We start from the raw sequence: 21624 nt of genomic DNA, 5'->3' as shown, positions 1-21624 counted from the left end.
CTAAGCCAGGGTGCTTTCGCACTCCTTGAGTAGTTAAAATTAACCAAGTTTGTTTCAGAAAAATCGAATTAAAAATCAAAACAGCCACTAAAGCGTTTCTATAGATGCAATATGTGAAACATCTCTTTAACCGCGATCCTTACATTCTAACCTTTCAAAGATTTAGCCAGACATGGTAATACAAACAAATACAACGATATTGAACATGATGAAAAGAAGTTTATAATGTAAGGCGTGAAGAACAAGTAAAGCTTGTAAAAATATTAAAACGAGCAATAAAGATAATGGCGAGAAAATTAAATAAAGTAAAGACAATGGCAGGAAATTAAATAAAGTTAAGATAATGGCAGGAAATTAAATAAAGTAAAGCATGGCAAGGAATTAAATAAAGTAAGGCATGGCAAGTAAAATAAAAAGGCGATTAAATTAGAACCTGCTCGAAACGGAGGCTTTAAATCTGGTACAAGGAAGTAAATGAACCTTTGACTTTGAAAATAAATATTACGGGAAAATCAAAGTGCTCCAACTCAATTACACTAAGGTGTGATAACCCCTCGATGTGACAGATTACCGCTTTTACAGATGATATTATAGTCTTATTGTTATAATCTAAGTTGGATGATTTTGAAGCGAACTAGAACAACCTATTTATAGAGGAACTCAACAGCATGCAAAGACCAAGATGCCCTTCAACTGCCCTTTAGTGGGAATGTGGAATTCAAAGGTGGCGCCCGCCACCCCTCCATGGCGCCCGCGATGTGAGTAAATGGGGAAGTTCATGGAATCGTGGCAGTTTCCTCCTAGTTGAGGGCTGATTTGTCATGGCTTCTCCTATTGCGGCCGCTATGCAGAATGCCACGAGTACAATATTCGCCGAAAACCCTAATTTTTTTGGTGTTTTTGCTTTGTTTCTTCTAGAAAGGTCCTAAAAGAGCTAAATACCTGAAAACAACACAAAAGAAATCAGAACACAAGCAAACTGATAATAAAAACCTAATAAAAATGTGCAATCCGAGTCAAATACGCGGTGTGATTCAGTTTTATCAAATTCTCCCACGCTTAAACCTTTGTTTGTCCTCAAGCAAAAGTCTTTATAGCTCATGCAAGAAAAACAGTATCAACCAGAGTTAATTCAAGGCTAAAAAGGCTTATAAGTTCATTCAAGGAATGTATCGATAGGTACTAACGAATCGAACTAAGGATATTATATTGACACTTTCTGCAAATGCAGTCATAGGCTTCGTTCCTATACAAACCAATCCATATCACCCCACCATACCTAGGCCTTCTTTTCATGGTCTTCAAGTCCTTTTTTCATTCAGGTGCAATCACATTAAGCTCGTTATCCATACATACTCATAGTAAGGTGACCAGTTAGTGATTATGATCTTAAGCATGGGGCTCTGGTTCATAAGTTGGTGTAGCCCCTTTATTTATCCCAATTTTAGTTGTGGGGGATTGGATCGTAATCCACCCTACCAAGTTCAACACCAAATAACTCTTAACGAACTAACAATGGGCATATTTTTTTATTTTTTTTATTTTTCTGCATGTTTCGCAAACCCCTTTATTTTGCTGGGTTAAATGACCGTGTGAGAGTCACCTAGCCCGGAATTTCAAACAACTAGAGAACAAAGAAGAAATTTTTATGATCATTCACTTATTTTCATCGATCCCCTACGTAGAGCATGCTTAAGCCGGAGCTGACTGCAAGGATAAACTACTTAAAGACTTATTTGGAACAAAAATTAGGGCCACAACATATGGGGTATCGGGATCGACTCTTATAATCATGAAGCTTACGTTGTCAAGGCGATATCGATTTTTAGAAAAAGTTTTCCCAAATCTTTTACATCCTGTCATAAACCTGTCTTATAGCACGAATATAAAATACACTGTTTTCTTTGCTCACAAAATTCTTGGTAAGGCTAAAGAAATGGGAGAAATACGGATACCCCACACAGATGACTTGTCAAACACATGTTATTTTATTGAAAGAAAAGAAAACAACTAAAACACACAAAACATACTAAAAATAAAGGAAAGCGATAAAAATCTCCTCCCACACTTAAACCGAACATTGTCCTTAATGTTTCGATATGAGATAGGGTAGGAGTAACCTGAAAGAGAGAGAATTATGGCTGATCACCGGCACCGTCACCGCCCAGGTCAGGATGCCTGGGTCAAAGACTCCTGCTACGATGGCTAGGACCTTCCTGCAGCTACCTAGAGCGACCTAAGAGAGACCCCTGAATGGCCTCGATAAGTGCAATGTGCCGCTCATTATCCTGTTGCTGGCGATGCTGCTCATTAGTGATCGCAAGAAAGGCCTCCGTGATAGTCCGATGTGCGTGCTCAGTGCGCTACTGGGAGGCTACCATAAAACTCATATTATCAGTTAATTATTGGTTTATGGTATTTAGAAATCCGTCACGCCTTTCTTCCCGAGCCAGGTGCTCTTGCCACATCTCCTCAGTGGTGTAAAAACCAGGAGTGGTACCTGCAAAATGGTCAGAAGAAGAAGGTGTAGTGTGTGCAGGTGATACAATGTGTGTAGGAATATCATGAGCAGGGGACTCGTTGCGCTGGTCATACTCATCATCGGTCCCTTGCCCATCGTCCATAGGTGTAGCACCTTAAATTTTCACCTCCCATTTGTATATACATTTCATCTTTAAGTCATTAGCATTGCATAGCATGTTACATTGTATCAGTCAAGACTGGTCAGGAGATTCAATTGTGCAAGGCAACCAGAGCATTTTTGCATGAGATCAACGCCCTAGGGTGGTCCTAATGATCTTACATTACCCAAGGATCATTTTGATGCAATTTGGCCAAGTGTTGAAGGCTCAGAACTCATCAGTACATGTGCAAATCATCTGAGGCCCCCAAAAGTCAACTGCAAAGTCAACTGTGGATTTGGAGGTGGGAAGTGAGTAGAGATACTTCATTCATGTTCAAACAAGTCTCATTTGACATTTCAAACACTCACATTGAAGGATTTGAAGTAAGGTCAAGACTTTCCCAAAATAGCAAGTGACCTATGATTTGGAATTTCCAAAAATGGAAAGGTTTTGGATCAACTTCAACTCAACATTACATCATCAAGAAAGCTTTAAATGAAATTTTGTCCTACATGAAAGTTGACGATCTTTCTCTCCCATTTCCAAAAAGTCCAAGATCATGAATTTCTAATGTGTGGTTGAGGAGATATGATCCAATCATGGCAAAGTGTACTTGAAAGTTCAAATGGGCATAATTTTTGAACCAAAGCTCCAAAATGAGTGATTCTTTTTGCAATTTGATACTCATGACTTGTAGTTTCCAAACATCTCATCACATGGAATGAAATCCCCTTGCATGATCATGTGCTCACTCATGAAGTTTTGTGAAGGAAATTTCATAAAAGCATTTGGGATGATTATATGCATGAAAAACCATTTTCAAAGCTTGCATGGGATATTTTAAAGTGATTTTGGATCAGCTTTGGTACTGTTCACGTGGCTACCACATGCATGGGGGTGAAAAACACAATTGGTGCATACACTTCATAACTTGCTAATCTCACTTGGATTTGGCTTAAACTTGTTTTCAGCATCATTAGCAGGACCTATATAATGTTAATCACAACTGTTTTCATCATGAACATCCATTTCAGATCTAGATCTAAAAACTTTTCAAATTTTTCTCTCAACAAGAACTTCCAATTTTCTCACACACAAGCCATTTCTCTTGTTGGATTCATGCTCATGAGGTGTTTTTGAGGAGATTTGAACGTAAAATTGAAGCAAATCGTGCCATACTTGACAGTACATGAAGCTTGAAGCATCCATGGAGTTTGTAAATTGAGCTGGTTTCGTGTGTGCTGGAGCATTCAATTCATCATCAATCACTTCAACAAGCATTGTAGAAGAGATTTGAGCCATTGCCAGCCTTGGATAGCACGATTTCAGCTTGCTGCCCTTCAAGAGGTCATGATTCGAGTCTTTTAATTTTGAAATTCATTATGATGTTTGTGTAGATCTCATGTTGTAGAGAATTCTGGTGAAAAAATGAAGTAAAATGGTGCTTTATTGATGAAGTTATGCATGTTTGAAAGTTTGATGTTCAATCTTATTTCCTTCGATCTGAGCTTGTTATGATGTTTCATGCTTAGCCAATGTTTGATTCATAATCTCCATGAGAAGATCTACAGATTGATGTAATTAGTTTGGATTTCTGGAATATTTTCTGGAGAAGTGCATGAATGTCGTGTACTGTTCATCTTCTTCGTGAGGAAGAAGATGATGTTCATCCTTTGGCAACGGTTTTCCAGATTGGTCACGCTTCCTGGTTCTTATCCATGTTGTACTAGGGCTTAGCGTGTATTGGTCCATGTGTGTGCTGACCTTGCAGTTCCATTGGCCTTGAGAGCTTTGACCATGCCACACCAGCGTTGACCAGCCAGGTCATTTAATGAAACGGTGCGTTTCATACGCACTGGCGCGCCAAATTCAAAAGCTCACCGTGTTCGATCCTTGGCCGGGGCTTCTTTTTCAAATGCCTTGCTTTTTTTTCCTTTTCCCTCCCATTTTTTATGCTATGCTCATTTTTGACTTCAATTATTTTCATGAACTTAGAAAAATCACAACAAATTGAAAATTGATCCAATTTCATCCCAAGTTTTTGCTATATGCTCCTCATGTTGTCTAGTTTTTTATGAGTATAAATTTGCAAATTGTTCTTGGCTGGAAAATTAATTTTCCCTAGGATGTTTGAACACATATGCATATTTGACCTTGCCTTGCTTATCTTGTCATAAAATGCTTGTTTCTTATCCAATGAGCTTGAAATTTTGCATGCTAATTCTAGACATGTTGCTGGACATTTTGGATTTGGTTTGATATTTTTCCCATGATCCATTTCTGTTTTATGCTTGTGCTAACTTGGTGTGACAATTTGTGTCACACATTTGATTGTTTGACTTGTGCCATTTAATTGCCATGCCAAATGATCTCCAATGCTTCTGATTTTTTGTATGTTGATCATGTTGGATGTCTTGAATATGCATGAATTTTTCCAGATTTATTTGAATCATTTCTGTTTTGATTGAGAATTTTCATTCATGTTGATCACATTTGAGCTTTGAAATTGCCTTTGATTTCACTTGATCATGAAATGCATTTGGTTAATGATTTTTATGTGAGCCTTTTTAGGATATGTCAATATGTATTTGAAGTTGCTTTGTGTTAAATTTCAGTCCCTGTTTTGAATTTTTTCTCCATCTTTGACCCTAGGCCTTGACCTAGTGGTTTGTTGCTTACATGTGAGCTTTGATTTCAGGTTTAAGCATCCAAGTTCCATAGTTGATGATGCTTCATCATTTGAGTATTGGTGTTTGCTTTTGATTACTAACACTTGTGTGTTTTGTAGGTTGATGCTAACTCATTTGAGTTTGCCTTATGGCTTACACATTTTGTACATTGTCTGTCTGTGTGATGTTAACTGTTGATTGTTTGTCTGTACAGTTGAACTGATTGGCTTAGATTTTTTTACAGGTACCTAAGTTGCTTTGAGTTCATTTTGAACTTGCTTTGCTAGCTTGTGGTTTTCTTACCACTGAGGTATAATTCTTCTGACTTCATGTAGTCTGGAAGACCTGTCCTGTTATGTGGGCAGGCACTTGTCTGAAGCCCTCCTTAAGAGGCAATGCTTGTGTTTGTTTAATGTTGTGCCCTGCATATTCAAAGACCTCCTAAGTGAAGAGGCATTGGAAGATACAAGGGATGTGCAATCCATCCCCTGCTATTCAGTTGTGTCATTCACTTTGCTCACACCATGTGTTGATGCATTGTGAATAAGAACCCAAGATCTTGTTGTGTTAGTCATCTGTGGAGAAGAGTTCCTACATTCTGAACTCCCACACTTTCTATTTTGAGTCAAGCTCTCCCAGGCCAGGGATAAGAGCTGTGAGGTCTTATCCTCACTTCCCATTTCATCTGCTTCACCCTAACTCTCAATGTTAGGGTTAAGAGCTAATAACACCCTTTTCCAGTTGGTTTGTTTGTCGAGGTTGACATGACCCCTTGAGTAAAACCTAACCTTGATTGAGCCAATTGATTGCATATAGTGTGTGCTACTTGTGCTTGTGTTTACTCAGTTGTTGTTTAGGTTGGCTTGCTTCCTGTGCAAGTTAGGATAGAAACCTCAACCTAGGACCATGATGGATTTACATGATAACTATTAGGCTCGAGTCAGGCTCCCTTCTAGTTTGTCATTTCCCAGTCTCTGGTTAGGTTAGAAGTTCTTTCCCTATTTAGGGGAACTACGTCGCCCTGATCCTCATACCAGATGAGGTACGTAGGCAGGAGATGAGCTGATCTCTCCGGGCGCTCTTTTTCTTTTGCAACCCCTTTGTGTGTGTTTGGAGTCTGACATAAGTCCAACGATTGGCAGTTGGTTTCCTGTGTGTGTTTGTTGGTTCGGAGTCTGATGTAAGTCCAGCGATTGGCATTCGGTTTCCATGTTTGCCTGTTTGTGTGGAGTCTGGCGTAAGTCCAGCGATTGGCAGTCGTTTTCCTGTTTGTGTTTTGTTTGGCGTGCGTTAGCCGAGCTACGAGTGCTCTGATTCTTCTCCGGTCAGAGAAGATACGTATGCATAGGATGCGATATCCTAGCGAGCACGTTTCCCCTGTCCCGAACTACGTCGACTCTGATGTCTGTATCTGACAGACTACGTAGGCCCAGGATGCGATATCCTGCCGAGTCCCGTTTCTTCCGTCTTTCCTGTGTTTCCTTCCAGCCTTGGGCAGTTTGTGAGCAGGTTTTAGCAACCTTCCTTCTATCCTTTCTGAGCGTGGATCCCGTCGAGTACGACGGATGCGTAGGGGTGCTAATACCTTCCCTTCGCATAACCGACTCCCGATCCCATCTCTCTCTGGTCGCGAGACCATGTTCTTTCCAGGTTTACTTCGAGCGTTTCCTTTCCCTCCTTTGGGATAAATAACGCACAGTGGCGGCTCTGTTGTTTCGTTTTCCCGCCGGTTTTTCGCGTAATGTGACAATAGGGACATTAGGTGGCAAAGGACCGGTAAAAGGTGGAGCATCGAGATCATATGTCCAGTTCCTTACATGTCACACATCTGTACGCTGAGAGCAAGGTAAAATAACACTTGGTATAGCTACACCATGGACCATATGTGCAATTTCATATCCTTCAAAAATTTCAAGTTAATGGTGCGGTGAGGGAGCGGTTCTAAGGTAGTTTACTCAACATTGTGATTTAGTGCTCTAGAAATAGAAGTAATTAATCCACCAAAAGAAATGGTTCCTCCTTTTTTCAAAATGGAGGACATATGTGCAAGCATAAAAGAAACATGATTGGTCCTTCGATTAGTAAGGAAACCCTGTAAAAATAGCAACTCGCGAGCATTTACTTTTTTAGAATTTTCCAGATCAAAAATAGTACATGCCAAAAGATATCAAAAAATACGGATAGTCGGGTCATGAATAGTGGAGGCTAAAATTCCTTCAAAAGAAGTGGCAGCCACGTTCGATAATCTATTCCAAAAGTTAAATGCTTCAAGTGCCCACTCTGTATCTAAGGGCGTCTCACAAATGGCACCCTCTCTGTAAGGCATTCCTAACAAACCCGCTAAGGCCTTGGTAGTGTACTCATATTCAACGTTGAACATTCTAAAACATACAGTACCAACCGCGCTAGCAGTGCCAGGATGAACAGTGTAAATTAGGGAACTCCGAAATTCCCTGGTCAGCGTATCATAGGTGGGTTCCTTATTAGCAAAAATCTCATGCAGTCCTAAATTATATAGAATATGAAAAACACTATGATACGTCCCTAAAGTATACAAACAGTCCTCGTCTATATACCTGGTGGCCAGAATTTCCCGTGTTTGCAACTTTTGTAAAATTATGTTCTAACGCTCTCCAGGTTTCCCTCAGTGAAGGTTGATATTGTTGAATTCCATTCCAGCCACTGATGGTGAGTGAAGAGAAAATGGGTTTGCATGGTAAGGAAGGAAAATGGGATTGTAGTGGGTTTTGGTAGAGGAAATTGATGAGTGAAGTTTGAGAATGATAATAGGTTGGAGTTAGAATGATGAAGTTGGGAATTTTCGTGGACTTCAATGGAGGTGGAAGGAGGAAAAAATGGGTTTTGAGAGGTTGAAGAAGGCAAAAATGGGGGACTTAGGGATTCTGTCCTGTAAATGGTACAGACCCCATGGCACCCGCCATGAGGCTACGGCGCCCGCCATGAATCCGGACTTGTTGTTTGGGTTGGGCTTATTCGTTGCTATTGGGCTACAACTTTTTCCTCATTTTGCAAAGGGGGTGTACATAGTCTTCCATAACATGTTGCCTTTTTTATTTAAGCTTGAAAAATGACAAAATAAAAAAGTAAAGTAAAGTAAAAAGGAAATAAAAACATACATATATATATATATATATATATATATATATATATATATATATATATATGAATAGATAGTAACAAGTCATGGGTCGAGAGATGTTAGGAAAGGAAAAGCAAGCATAAAGTCAAAAAAAAAAACAAGCATAAATAATAAGTCTAATAATGAGAAATAAGTAAAGCAAACGACATCTCTCGGTCCGTTATCATCAATGTCCAGAGAATAATGGAGTCTCCTCAACGTCGGATCCTCGGAGCTCTGGAATCTGGTGTCCAAGGTCAGCTATCTCATTGTTCAGTATATCAGCTTCAGTGGCATGTGTGGCATCTGACACTTCGACCTACAAAGCAACGTTAGCAAGCTCCTGGTGGAGCTGGGCTACCTCCATACGAAGCTTAACAAGCTCAAAATACATGCTTGGACTCTGAAGATTTGGATTATTAATGAGGATTTTGATTCTGGTAGGTGCTGGATGATGCTCTACTTCAGGTGGGATTCTCTGCTCAGCTATTGCCTCGCGTTGGCCTTCTATGGCATAGGCCTAACTGGCATGATTATAAACACAAGTTACCTAAGGGTCTGGTAAAGTAAAGTAGTGGATAGTCTCACCCTCGATCAAGAGCTTGTATTGATCTGGGTGGAAAGAAGATCTCCTCATGAGGCCACGGTCTAGACAGAAGTCAAAATCCATCAAAGTATAACTGCAGTAAGATGTTAGGTGAAATAACCTTCTATCAAGTCCTAGGGCGGAGGCTATATGGGTTACCGTTCTCCCAAGATGTTAGGTGAAATAACCTTCTATCAAGTCCCGCAAGCTACTAGGCATAACTGACTGGTACAGTACATGAAGAAAACCTCTTCAGCACTTACGTGTGTATCATTATCACTCTTCCCCAAGAAGGTGTGGGAAATAATCATCTGAAAATATTGGAAAGCAGGATTATGGATCTTGTTAGAGATTTGGGCGGAAGGGTCAAGGCTACCTCCACATGTAATGTCACTCCAGAACTTCTCAACGTCTCTACTCAGGAAATAGCTCATTAGGAGCTCATATGAGGCATCATAAGTAGTCTGAAATCCAAGTAAGTCACTGAAACGCTTGTGGTTGAAGGTGTACTCTGTCCCAAACATCCTAAAATTAATGTAGCCACAATCATTAACGTGACCAACATAGGGCTCGTAGTTCAACGAGCTCAAGAACTCCAAAGTGAGGTTCCTATAAGTCACATGCCTCACTTCAGTATACGCATCCCATTGCAACTGACTGCATAAATGCCTGACACTAGGCTCAATGCCTAATGCATCCATGCAGCTTGAATCAGGATATCTGGTGGGCAGCATTGGACGCTAGGAAAGCATGGCGTAGCGTTGCTCCTATACTGGGTCACGAAAGATCACTGGCATAGTGTCGAAATTCTCCATCCTGAAAAGTTAGGTTAAAAATAGAGGACACCTGAAATCCGAAACAATTCCTGCAATTTGTTTGTAGTAAAAGTGAAGTAAAGGGAAAGGAAATCATGGGTTACCTCCCATGTTGCGCTTGTTTAACGTCGTTAACTTGACTATTTGAACTTTATATATCAGATGTAGGAACCGAAGGGTCGATCAGATTATTGCCAAGGCATTCTGTGGGGATGTCACCTCCTTGATATTGCTTCAGTCTTTTTCCAGTTACCACAAACGGATTACAGGAATTGTTTCGGATTTCAACTGCTCCAGATTTGAGGATTTCGGAAACCTTAAAGGGGCCTGTCCATCTCGAACGCAACTTACCTTGAAAAAGCCGTAATCTGGAATTGAAAAGGAGAACAGAGTCGCCTATATTACATTCTTTTTTCACAATCCTTTTGTCAAGCCATGCTTTGGTTCTTTCTTTGTATATAATGGCATTCTCGTAAGCGTTCTGACGGAGTTCCTCCAATTTGTGGATATTGATGATTCGCTTCTCGCCATATGCTAGGTAATCAAAATTCAGGGTATTGATGGCCCAGTATGCTTTGTGCTTAAGTTCAAAAGGTAAGTGGCAAGACTTTTCATAGACTAACTGGTATGGTGTAGTTCAAAAGGTAAGCAGTTATGTAAGCCCACAATGCTTCTGTTAGCTTTTCGCACCAATCTTTTCTGGATATTGAAACTGTTTTTTCCAAGATTTGCTTAATCTCTCTGTTTGAGACTTCCACTTGACCATTAGTCTGGGGGTGATATGGTGTTTCTACTCTGTGTTTTACTCCATACTTTCTTAAGAGTTTATCAAATATCCTGGATATAAAATGTGATCCACCATCACTTATCACAAGTCGTGGTACTCCAAGTCTGGGGAAAATATTGTTTTTAAACAACTTGATGACTACTCTTGTGTCGTTAGTGGGTGAGGCTATACCTTCTATCTGCTTGGACACATAGTCGACGGCTACCAAAATATACTTGTTTCCCATCGAAGATGGAAAAGGTCCCATGAAATCAATACCCCAAACATTAAATAATTCCACTTCTTGGATGTTCTTCAAAGGCATTTCGTCACGTCTTGAGATGTTTCCAGCGCGCTGGCACCAGTCACATTGGACAATATAAGTATGGACATCACGCCATAGTGTTGGCCAATAAAGACCAGCTTGAAGGATCTTAGCGTATGTCTTGGATGTGCTTGAATGTCCACCATAGGGTGAAGAGTCATAATGCTCTATAATATTTCTAACTTCTTCTTCCAGGATGCAACGTCGAAAGATGTTATCAGTTCCTCTTTTAAAAAGGAGTGGTTCGACCCAATATAAATGTCTTACATCTTTAAAGAACTTCTTCTTTTGTTGATAATTGAGGTCAGGTGGTATGATATCAGCGGCTAGATAATTCACAAAATCAGCATACCATGGTACTCTGCTAATCTCTGAAACAGTTCCAAAGTTGTCTCTATCAGGTTCAAGGGGAACGATATCAAACTTAGCTATCAATCTATCATAGGTGAAATCATCATTTATAGGTAAGTGGTCTGGATTCAAATGCTCTAGTCTGGAAAGATGCTCAACAACTACATTTTCTGTTCCTTTTTTGTCTCGGATATCTAAGTCGAACTCTTGTACCAAAAGGATCCATCTAAGTAACCTAGGTTTCACATCCTTTTTGCTTAGAAGGTATCGGATAGTTGCATGGTCTGTATAGACTATAACCTTATATCTGACAAGATAACACCTAAATTTATCAATTGCAAAAACTACAACTACGAGTTCCTTCTCTGTTGTCGTATAATTGAGTTGAGCGGCATCTAGGATTCTACTAGCGTAATATATCACATGTAATTTCTTATTTTTTCTTTCTCCTAAAACAACTCCTACAGCAAAATCGCTAGCATCACACATTATTTCAAAAGGTTAAGTCAAATCCGGAGTTTGTAAAATGGGTGCTGAAATTAGCGCTTGTTTTAAATGATTAAGGGCTTCGATACATTTTTCATTGAAAATGAATTCAACATCTTTCATCAGAAGGTCGGTCAGGGGTTTTGTTATTTTAGAGAAATCCTTGATAAGGCGTCGGTAAAAACCGTCGTGTTCAAGAAAACTTCGGACTTCTCTAACAATATTAGGAGGGTTAAGGTTTTCTATCAGTTATATCTTTGCTTTGTCGACCTCAATGCCTCTTTCAGATATTATATGTCCTAACACTATGCCTTCTTTAACCATAAAGTGGCACTTCTCCCAGTTTAATACAAGGTTAACTTCTACGCATCTTTCTAGGATTTTCTCAAGATTAATGAGGAAATTCTCAAAGTCAAACCCACATACCGAGAAATCATCCATGAACACTTCCATAATTCCTCCGAGATAATCTGCGAAGATTGACATCATACAACGTTGGAAAGTAGCTGGTGCATTGCAGAGTCCAAACGACATTCGTCTGTAAACAAATGTTCCATAAGCAAACATTCCATCTAGATAACAAAAGTAAGAGTGTATGGCCAGACGCTCAAGCATTTCATCTATGAATGGAAGGGGGAAATGGTCTTTCCTAGTTGCCTTATTGAGTTTCCTATAGTCTATGCACATATTCCATCCGCCTTCTATACGTTTACCCACATGCTCGACCTTCTCGTTCTGCACGACTATGATGCCTCCTTTTTTTGGTACCACATGTACTGGACTTACCCATTTACTATCGGAGATCTGATATATTATACCAGCTTTCTAGCAGTTTAAGGACTTCCTTCTTTACCACCTCACTCATTACAGGGTTGATTCTTCTCTGATGTTCTCTGGAAGGTTTTGAATCCTCCTCTACCGAGATCCTGTGCATACACACAGATGGGCTTATACCTTTTAAATCAGAGATGTTGTATTCTAAGGCATATGGGTATCTTCCTAAAACATTCAAGAGTTGGTTTGTCTCGTCTTGGTTTAAGGTGGCACTAACTATTGCTGGGCGGTTCATTTCTTTATCCAAAAACTTGTATCTTAGGTTTTTGGGTAATTCCTTAAGTTCTTGAGCTGGTTTTTGAAAGTTTGGTGAAAGGTCTGGAGTAAGGGCCAAACATTCGTTAGTGTGAGGTTTCGTTTCCTTTAACTCGTCATCCTTTTCATTCGGGTTTGAAAATGATTCGATCATAGGTTCTTCTTGATCAAATTCCCTTATGCATTCATCTATGATATCAATCGTGTAACATGCGTCTCCTATGATTGGTGCCATCAGGAACTTTGAAAGAATAAACTCTATCTTTTCATCTCCTTCTTCGAAAGTTAATTTTCCTCTTTTAACATCTATTATAGCTCCGACTGTTGATAAAAATGATCTACCTAAAAGGATAGGGATATCGTCGTCTTCCTTGATACCCATGACCACAAAGTCTGTCGGGATATAAAGTTGACCGATCATAATGGGGATGTCTTTTAATATGCCTATAGGATACTGAACAGATATATCGACTAGTTGGAGGGACATCTTAGTTGGTTGTAATTATCCTATGTTTAACCTTTTACACATAGCTAAAGGCTTTAAACTCACACTAGTGCCTATGTCTAGGAAAGATTTTTCGATCTCATGACTCCCTAGAATGCAAGGTATAGAAAAACTTCCAGGGTCTTTCTCCTTCTTAGAAAGTTTATTCTCGGAAATAAAGTTGCATTACAAGGGTTTGGGATCGTCAAGCCTACGCTTGTTGGTTAAGATGTCTTTGAAAAGTTTGGCATAAGATGGAATTTGGGTGATGGCTTCGGTGAAAGGAATATCTACATGAAGCTTCTCTATTAATTTTATAAACTTTTGGTATTGGTTATCAATTTTGGTTTGTTTAAGTCTTTGCGGATCTGGGATTGGTGGTTTTTATGGGGGTGGTGGTTTGTAAGTTTTATACTTGGCTTCTCCTTCTTGGTCGGTTTGTAAGTTTTATACTTGGCTTCTCCTTCTTGGTCGGTTTGTAAGTTTTATACTTGGCTTCTCCTTCGGGTTCCACTGGTTCCCCTCCTTGGTTGGTAGGTATATTTTATTTAGAAGCTTTGGACTCGCTCATTGCTGGGTTATAAGGCCCTTCGTAAGTTGTCCCACTTCGTAATGTGGTAGCGTTAGCTTGCCCTCGAGGGTTGAGTTGAGTTTGTCCAGGGAATTGTCCTCCAGGTCTAGTTTGCGGGGCTTGGTTCTATGCTACCTGTGAGATCTGGGTTTCAAGCATCTTATTGTTAGTAATTATCTGATCAACCTTAGTCCCTAATTGCGTTATCAGTTCGTTTGCGTGAATGTTCTGGTTTAGGAATTCTTTATTTTGCTGAGTCTGGCCTGATATAAAGTTCTCCATGATCTACTCAAGGTTAGGCTTCTGGGACACAACATGCATAGGTTGATTTGGTTTTTGGGCTTGAAAACCTTGTGGTCTTTAAGGTGCAAAATTTTGGATAGGGTTCTGGTTTTTATAGGAAAAATTCGGGTGATTCTTCCATCCAGAGTTGTAAGTATTTGAAAATGGGTTACCTTGGGCGTAATTCACTTGGTCGATGTTCAGGTCGTTGAAAAGGTTACATTCTGCTGATTCGTGTCCTTTAGATCCACAAAGTTCACACTCTGTGTGGACTACCTCTACGGTGTTAGAGTTTGTAGAAATATGTTCAACCTTAAGGGCTAAAGCGTCCATTTTTGCTTGCATCATGTCCATAGAACTTATCTCATGTATTCCACATTGGGTCTCCTTTTTCTCTACTGATGCTTGTTCAGTTCCCCATTGGTAATGGTTTTGGGCCATATCCTCAATTAGGTCACAAGCTTCAGGGTAAGGTTTGTTCATCAACGCGCCACCAACAGCAACGTCGATGCTCATCTTTGTGTTATAATGGAGTCCATTGTAGAAGGTATGAACGATCAACCATTGTTCTAGGCCATGGTATGGACAGACTCTTAACAACTCCTTGTATCTCTCCCAAGCTTCAAGAAGTGATTCTCCTCTATTTTGAGTCAATCTAGTTATTTGGTTTCGAAAAACAACAGTCTTACTAGGGGGAAATATCTAGCAAGGAATACTCTCCTAAGGTCTTCCCAGATAGTTATTGAGGTAGCTGGAAGTGAATCTAACCACGAACGTGCTCTATCTCTGAGGGAGAAAGGAAATAATCTTAAACGAATCGCATCAGGTGAAGAACTTTTGGATTTAAAGGTGTCAGCTAGTTGGATAAAGACTTTTAAATGTTGATTTGGGTTCTCAGTAGCGAGACCCGCGAATTGGTTCTGTTGCACTAATTGCATTAAAGATGGTTTTAGTTCTAAATTGTTGGTAGGAATAAGGGGGTTTACTATACTAGAACTAGGTTCCTCGTCAGAGGGTTGGGCAAATTCCTTAAAAGGTCTCCGGTCGCGATTCTCGGCCATAGCTTTCTTAATTCGGATGAGTAAGAGGCGTGTACGAGTATAACATTCGGGTTCCGCTAAAGGATCTACTAAATTTCCAGTACTACGGGTTTTTCGCATTTACTGGCTTATAATGCCTTAGTCTAGACGGTGTAACAACGGGGTATGAAATTTGACGAAGGTGCTCGCCGACAACGACGCCAAAAACTTGATCGCTATATTCGCAAGTGCACGAATCACATCAGAGTAATATAAAAGATTATCGATCCCACAGAGACCAAATCGTCAATCTATCGATTACTATTGTTACGATGGTTTTATAAGGCGGTACAAATGAGATATTGATGTCCCAAAATAACAGTAAATAGAAAATGATAAATACAGTGCAGATAAAGATAGGCTTGAATGTATTTCACGTCAGTTAATTGATGCTTCGATTGTCTAAATAGAACTACTTCTGGGGAAATATTTTCTATTCTTGAAAAGAATCCATTTAACAAGAATTGTCGCTTTCGCATATTCAGAACCGAGTTTACCCTTAAATTAAGGCCTTTTATTGCCACTTATAAAAGGTGCGCAGAACGCTAAAGTAGTAAACTTATTTTTAAGAAATAATATTCGTAAGCTTAGTTGAAAAGTGATTTTGATTCGGAAAGTTTACCCAAGGAGTTTCTTGATTTTAAATCGATCAACGCGTCCGAAAACAGTTTCAAAAATCGTTTTTCCTTAAAGTGATAAAAATTCCTAGTTAACTAAGCCAGGGTGCTTTCGCACTCCTTAAGTAGTTAAAATTAACCAAGTTTGTTTCCGAAAACTCGAATTAAAAATCAAAATAGCCCCTAAAGCATTTCTACGGATGCAATATGTGAAACATCTCTTTAACCATGATCCTTACATTCTAACCTTTGAATAATTTAACCAGACATGGTAATACAAAAAATACAACGATATTTAACATGATGAAAAGAAGTTTAGAATGTAAGGCGTGAAGAACAAGTAAAGAGTGTAAAACAATTAAAACGAGCAATAAAGATAATGGCAAGAAAATTAAATAAAGTAAAGACAATGGCAGGAAATTAAATAAAGTAAAGCATGACAAGGAATTAAATAAAGTAAGGCATGGCAAGTAAAATAAAAAGGCGATTAAATTAGAACCTACTCCAAACGGAGGCTTTAAATCTGGTACAAGGAAGTAAATGAACCTTTGACTTTGAAAATAAAGATGACAAAAAAATCAATGTGCTCCAACTCAATTACACTAAGGTGCGATAACCCCTCGATGTGATGGATTACCGCTTTTACAGATGATATTATAGTTTTAGTGTTATAAACTAAGTTAGATGAATTGGAAGTGAACTAGAACAACCTATTTATAGAGGAACTCAACAACATGCAATGACCAAGATGCCCTTCAACTGCTCTTTAGTGAGAATGTTGAATTCAAAGGTGGCGCCAGCCACCCCTCCATGGAGCCCGCCATGTGAGTAAATGGGGAAGTTCATGGAATCGTGGCAGTTTCCTCCTGGTTTAGGGCTGATGTGTCATGGTTTCTCCTATAGTGGTCACTATGCAGAAAGCCACGAGTACAATATTCACCGAAAACCCTAATCTTTTTGGTCTTTTTGCTTTGTTTCTTCTACAAAGGTCCTGAAAGAGCTAAATACCTGAAAACAACACAAAAGAAAGCATACCACAAGCAAAGAGATAATAAAGACCTAATAAACATGTGCAATCCGAGTCAAATACGCGGTGTGATTCAGTGTTATCAATTACACAAACTTTTTGTTTTGGAAAACTGGAAAATTTTTAGGTGCCAATTGATGCTTGATCTGGCTATATATAAAATATAGTTTGTCGCATACTTGACTGCAAGTGCACAATCTAGTCGCTTTAGTTTTAAAAGATATCGATCCCACAAGGACCTATGGTCAAACTAGTGTTACTAACATCACTATGTTTAGCTAAGGGAATGATTAGTAGAAGTTTGGGGGCAAAACCATAAATCTAAGGGAAATGCAGTTTTAAGAAGGAATTTATGGAAGGAATTAGTATGCAGCGCATTAATTTTCAGGTATTCGATAAGTCACTGGTGAATAGTTTAAATGCCAAATATCTCTCAGTAGAAAATGTTTATTTAAAAGACTTTATCTCACGCTCTCGTGGCTGTTGATTCGGCCTATAACTTTAAGTCAGAATGTACGCTCTCGCTGTCCCATTTGAAGTCAAAATTACTTTTTGAAAATAAATAAGTTCTAATTGGTTTTAAAGTGCTCTCGCTGTTTTTAAACTCAATGCTTAATTTTTACTATCCAACTCGAGCCTCACGCTCTCGTGATTGTTGTTCCTCACCTTAGTTAATTTTCCACTCTCGTGGAAAAATCGTATTAAATAGCTTTTCACACTTTTGTGATAAAGTTAATTAAATTTAGATTAAAAACTTCAGCCTAAAAGGTTATTTGAGAAAAAGGGTTTTCACCGGTTATTACTAAATCCCATCAGATTAAGTTGCTACATACCGATACTGGTAGTTTAGCCAGACATATTAAATAAAGCAAACGCAAGCCATAAATAGATCAACATTGCGGCAAACATGCTTATAATAATAAATGGGCAATAACAATAATAATTCAATAAAAACCTGGAGATCGAGGTAACAGAGTATAACGATTCTTGGAGTACTTGAGCAGTCCTCCACAAGTCGGTAGGCTTTGCTTCTTCAATACAAATTACTACTAAAATCAAATAAAGTGTAGTAGTTTCCCGGTGTAGGAAACTACTACTATGGCTAATTGGAAAACTAACTGGAAAAAGGGAAACTCTAAAAAGAATGGCGAATACAATAAGGCAACGGAAACAAGGTTGCTGGAAAGAAAAAAATGCTAAAAGCTAGAAAGCTGAAAATTAAATTGCAGAGCGTAAATCTGAAAGTAGGCGTCCTTCAATTTTTCCCATTTGGGTCCTTTATATAGTGTCCATTAGGTCTTGGTGGTTGAGAAAATCAAGGGAGACTTGGTCTTGAGTGAGGAATCCGTGGGAAGAAGTTTGTTGGAGGAGATTTAGGCACGTTTGGGTGCCTGGGGCTGACTGTTTCAAAGCGCATTTTGTGGCCGCGTGACGCTCGTCATGGGCCTGTGACGCTCGTCACTGTCTGGGTCGTGACGAGCGTCGTGAATCTTTGAGGATCGTCACATCAGCAAAATCTGCATAATCTGCTTTTCTGGTTTTTCTGTGCTTTTTCACTTATTTCTTCTTCTTTTTCTTCCTTTTCTTCATTTTTCTCTTTGGTGCATGGAGATTTAAATACCTGCAAAAACAACACGGATACTTGCGCAATAATCGGGATATTAGTCGAAATGGTGTGTTCTTTGAGTGTAAATTAAGGCAATTATCTAATGTGTTTTCGCGTTATCAAACTCCCCTAAACTCGAATCTTTGCTTGTCCTCGAGCAATTACAATTTTGAAAAATAAAGTTAAACGCGAATACATTACCCGTTCATACGTGGTTGTCAGGTGGATTAGTAGGATGTCCGATTTTGAGTAAAACACCAAAGATACTGTGACGACACGAGCTTTCAGCTTTAGCATAGATCTCTCCTTTACACAAGCCAGTTCGAATCATGCCATTATAGCTCGACCTAGTGTCTTTATTTCTATTTCACCCGGTTTCATTCTAGCGCAATCACATTAAGCCCTTTGCCTCCGCACGCACTTAGTGAGGTAGCCGGTTAGTGACTTTGATCCTTTTCTTAGCACGAGGGTCTGGTACACTAGTGTGGTACCCCTTTATGTATCCCCTTTTTGAAGGTTGTGGGGGATCGAACCGTAGTTCGCCCTACCGAGTCCAGTACCAGTTACCTCTGGACCAACCAACTGGGGTTTCTATTCCTTCTTTTTGCATAACTTTGCAACTTTTTGTATGGTTCTTTTATCAATTTCTTGATAGCAACAGTATGAAAGGGTTTCTTAATTTGTAGGCATCAAACACTTATATTCATCGGCTCTCCACGTGGTTTGTGCTTGAGACGGTGCTGACTGCTAGTATAAACTATTAGGGGTTAATCTAGAATGGAGACTTAAGGTGTCGGTATAATGGTTATTCAAACTGATCTCGTAGAAATAAGGGATCTAGGGTGTCGGGACGGTATCAATCTTGTTAGATCTTTCTCAATTTTCTTGACAAAGCCTATGCGAGACAGCCTATGTACTCGTAGGGTATGCATTTAGTGTTAAGGAAAAAAAAATTATGCCAAAATATGTATAAATGATTGAAAAGGACAAACAAAAAATTTTGTATTGGCTGAAAATATTAACATAGAGACAAGTAGAGGAGTGATAAGGATTTCCTCCCACATTTAAACAATGCATTGTCCTCAATGCGACAATATACAATAGTAAAAAGGAAAGAAACAAAAATCATTGCTTGTCATTACGCGGCTGGCTTCTTCGTGCTCTAGCTCTTGCTCTTGCGCGCTCACCTCGTCCTCGCTGTGTAGGATCTAATCCCACGTGCTGAGTGTATTCCTGGATAGCGTCTACGCGATAAGTCAGGGAACTCATCTGGTCTGAAAGTTCCGCCATCCCCTGATCATGCCAGTTAGCATAATCATGCTGATCCTACTGCATTTGCTGGATCGCTTGCATCATTTCTATTTGGCGGTCTTCCATTATTTGGTTGTGTCGTAACATCTCGGCGTAGATGTTTTCTGTGGAGGCGGGTCTTCGTTCGCTTCTTCGTTGTCCTCGGGAAGAAGTCTCTGCAGCGTGCTCTTGAGGTGGTTGAGACATGCCTCTGTCAAGCTCCTCTTTGACTTCATCTGTACCATTACAAGGATTTCCATCATTTGGCTCGGGGGCCTCCAAATCAAATATCAAATTTGCCATTTCTCTTGGATCTGTGCGGTTCCTGTTGGGCATGATGATGCTTCGTACTGTCTTGTTTCTGACAACAGGATGATACTTCCCATCATCTCTTGCCTTGATTAGGTGTGAGGCACGACAATAGTCGATGTCGAGGAATTCTTCTTCCAGGGCTGGTAAGTTGGCTAGCCTATCTCCCAGGTTCAAGCCTAATGCTATGGAGGTGATAATTCCCCCACAGCAAAACACCTGGCTACCTCTCATGCAAGCAGCCTGGATATTGGCTAGTAGGAAAGGAGTAACATTGAACGCAATTTGGGAAAACACACAGTGATGAAGGAAACGTTCCTTGGAGTTTACCTTGTGGTTGTTGACTCTTCTAAAAACTGTGTGCCCCAAGACTCGGTGAAAGTATCTAATGGATGGGTTGTGGATATAAGCTGCGTTAAGCGTATCCCAGCTCGTTGCGTTCATGTTGGTGAGGATGTGCCAAACATGGAATGCTATCTCTAACCATCCTTCTAGGATGCAGCAATGGATTCCTTCTCCATGTCGGAAACCAAGCATTCTCGCTATATGGGTTTGATTAAGGGAATACTCGATGCCGAACATTCTAAATGTGGCTACACCGGTGAGATATTGGGTAGCGCCAGGGGGTGTGATGTATGAGTAGGAACTCAGAAATTCTAGGGTAAGCGCTTCGTAGGTTGGCTGCGGTGTGGTACAGAGTTGTGTCAAGCTGGAGTTAGCTAGCATCCACTCCACGCCTTCCAAAAGTCCTAACTCTCTCAAGTATTCATGATCAACATACCTCGTGGCTGGAACGGAGCGTTGGTAGAACTTGAGGTAACTGCTTCTTTGGCGTTCGCCGACTTCTCCATCACAGAATATGACGGTTGAAAGGTCGGGAGTAACTCTTTCTTGACGGGGCATTGATGAGTTGTATGAAACTTTTGGTGTTGGTGCGTGAGGTGGAATATTTGTGAGTTACACACTTGAAGAAAATGTGAAGAATTTAATAGATGAAAAGCAGAATGTAAGAGAGTGATAATTGGTGAGGAAGAAGGGAGAAAGAGCACCTGCATTTATAGGCCATCTCTCTGGAATTCGTGATGGTCGTCACAGGGGTGTGACGGTCGTCACGTGCAACGAATGCGTAACGGTCGTCTGCAACAGTCATATGCTCGTAACGGTCATTTGCATGCCGTGTGACGATCGTGGTAGATCCGTGACGGTCGTCACGTCTGTGAGACAGACGTCACCCTATTGTGACGGTCGTCACACGTTGATTTTCAATTTTTCAACACAAGTTTCAGCAGCATATGATAACAGCAAAAATGATAACTAAGAAATTTAATTTTAACAGCATAAATGCAAAAATAGATGAATAAGCATAAATAAATAGCAATTGAATTAATAGATTGAAATTAAATGTAACATAAGAAAAAAAATTGTAGCGATAACATAGAAAACAAAAGTAATAAAGTAATTAAACAAAAATGATGGAGGAACCGGTTCATCAATGTTATAGTAGTTGGG

The 21624-nt window shown here is 39.7% G+C and overlaps 1 pseudogene; it reads left to right on the top strand.

The window, feature by feature from the left end:
* The first annotated feature begins 14758 nt into the window (after positions 1–14758).
* On the top strand, positions 14759–14857 carry LOC127124665 (uncharacterized; annotated as a pseudogene).
* The last annotated feature ends 6767 nt before the right edge of the window (positions 14858–21624 follow it).

This window comes from Lathyrus oleraceus, chromosome 2 (assembly GCF_024323335.1).
Source record: "Lathyrus oleraceus cultivar Zhongwan6 chromosome 2, CAAS_Psat_ZW6_1.0, whole genome shotgun sequence".
In the NCBI taxonomy this organism is placed as follows: Eukaryota; Viridiplantae; Streptophyta; class Magnoliopsida; order Fabales; family Fabaceae; genus Lathyrus; species Lathyrus oleraceus.
The sequence above is the reverse complement of the archived record's forward strand: the minus strand, read 5'-3'. Positions and strand labels throughout refer to the sequence as shown.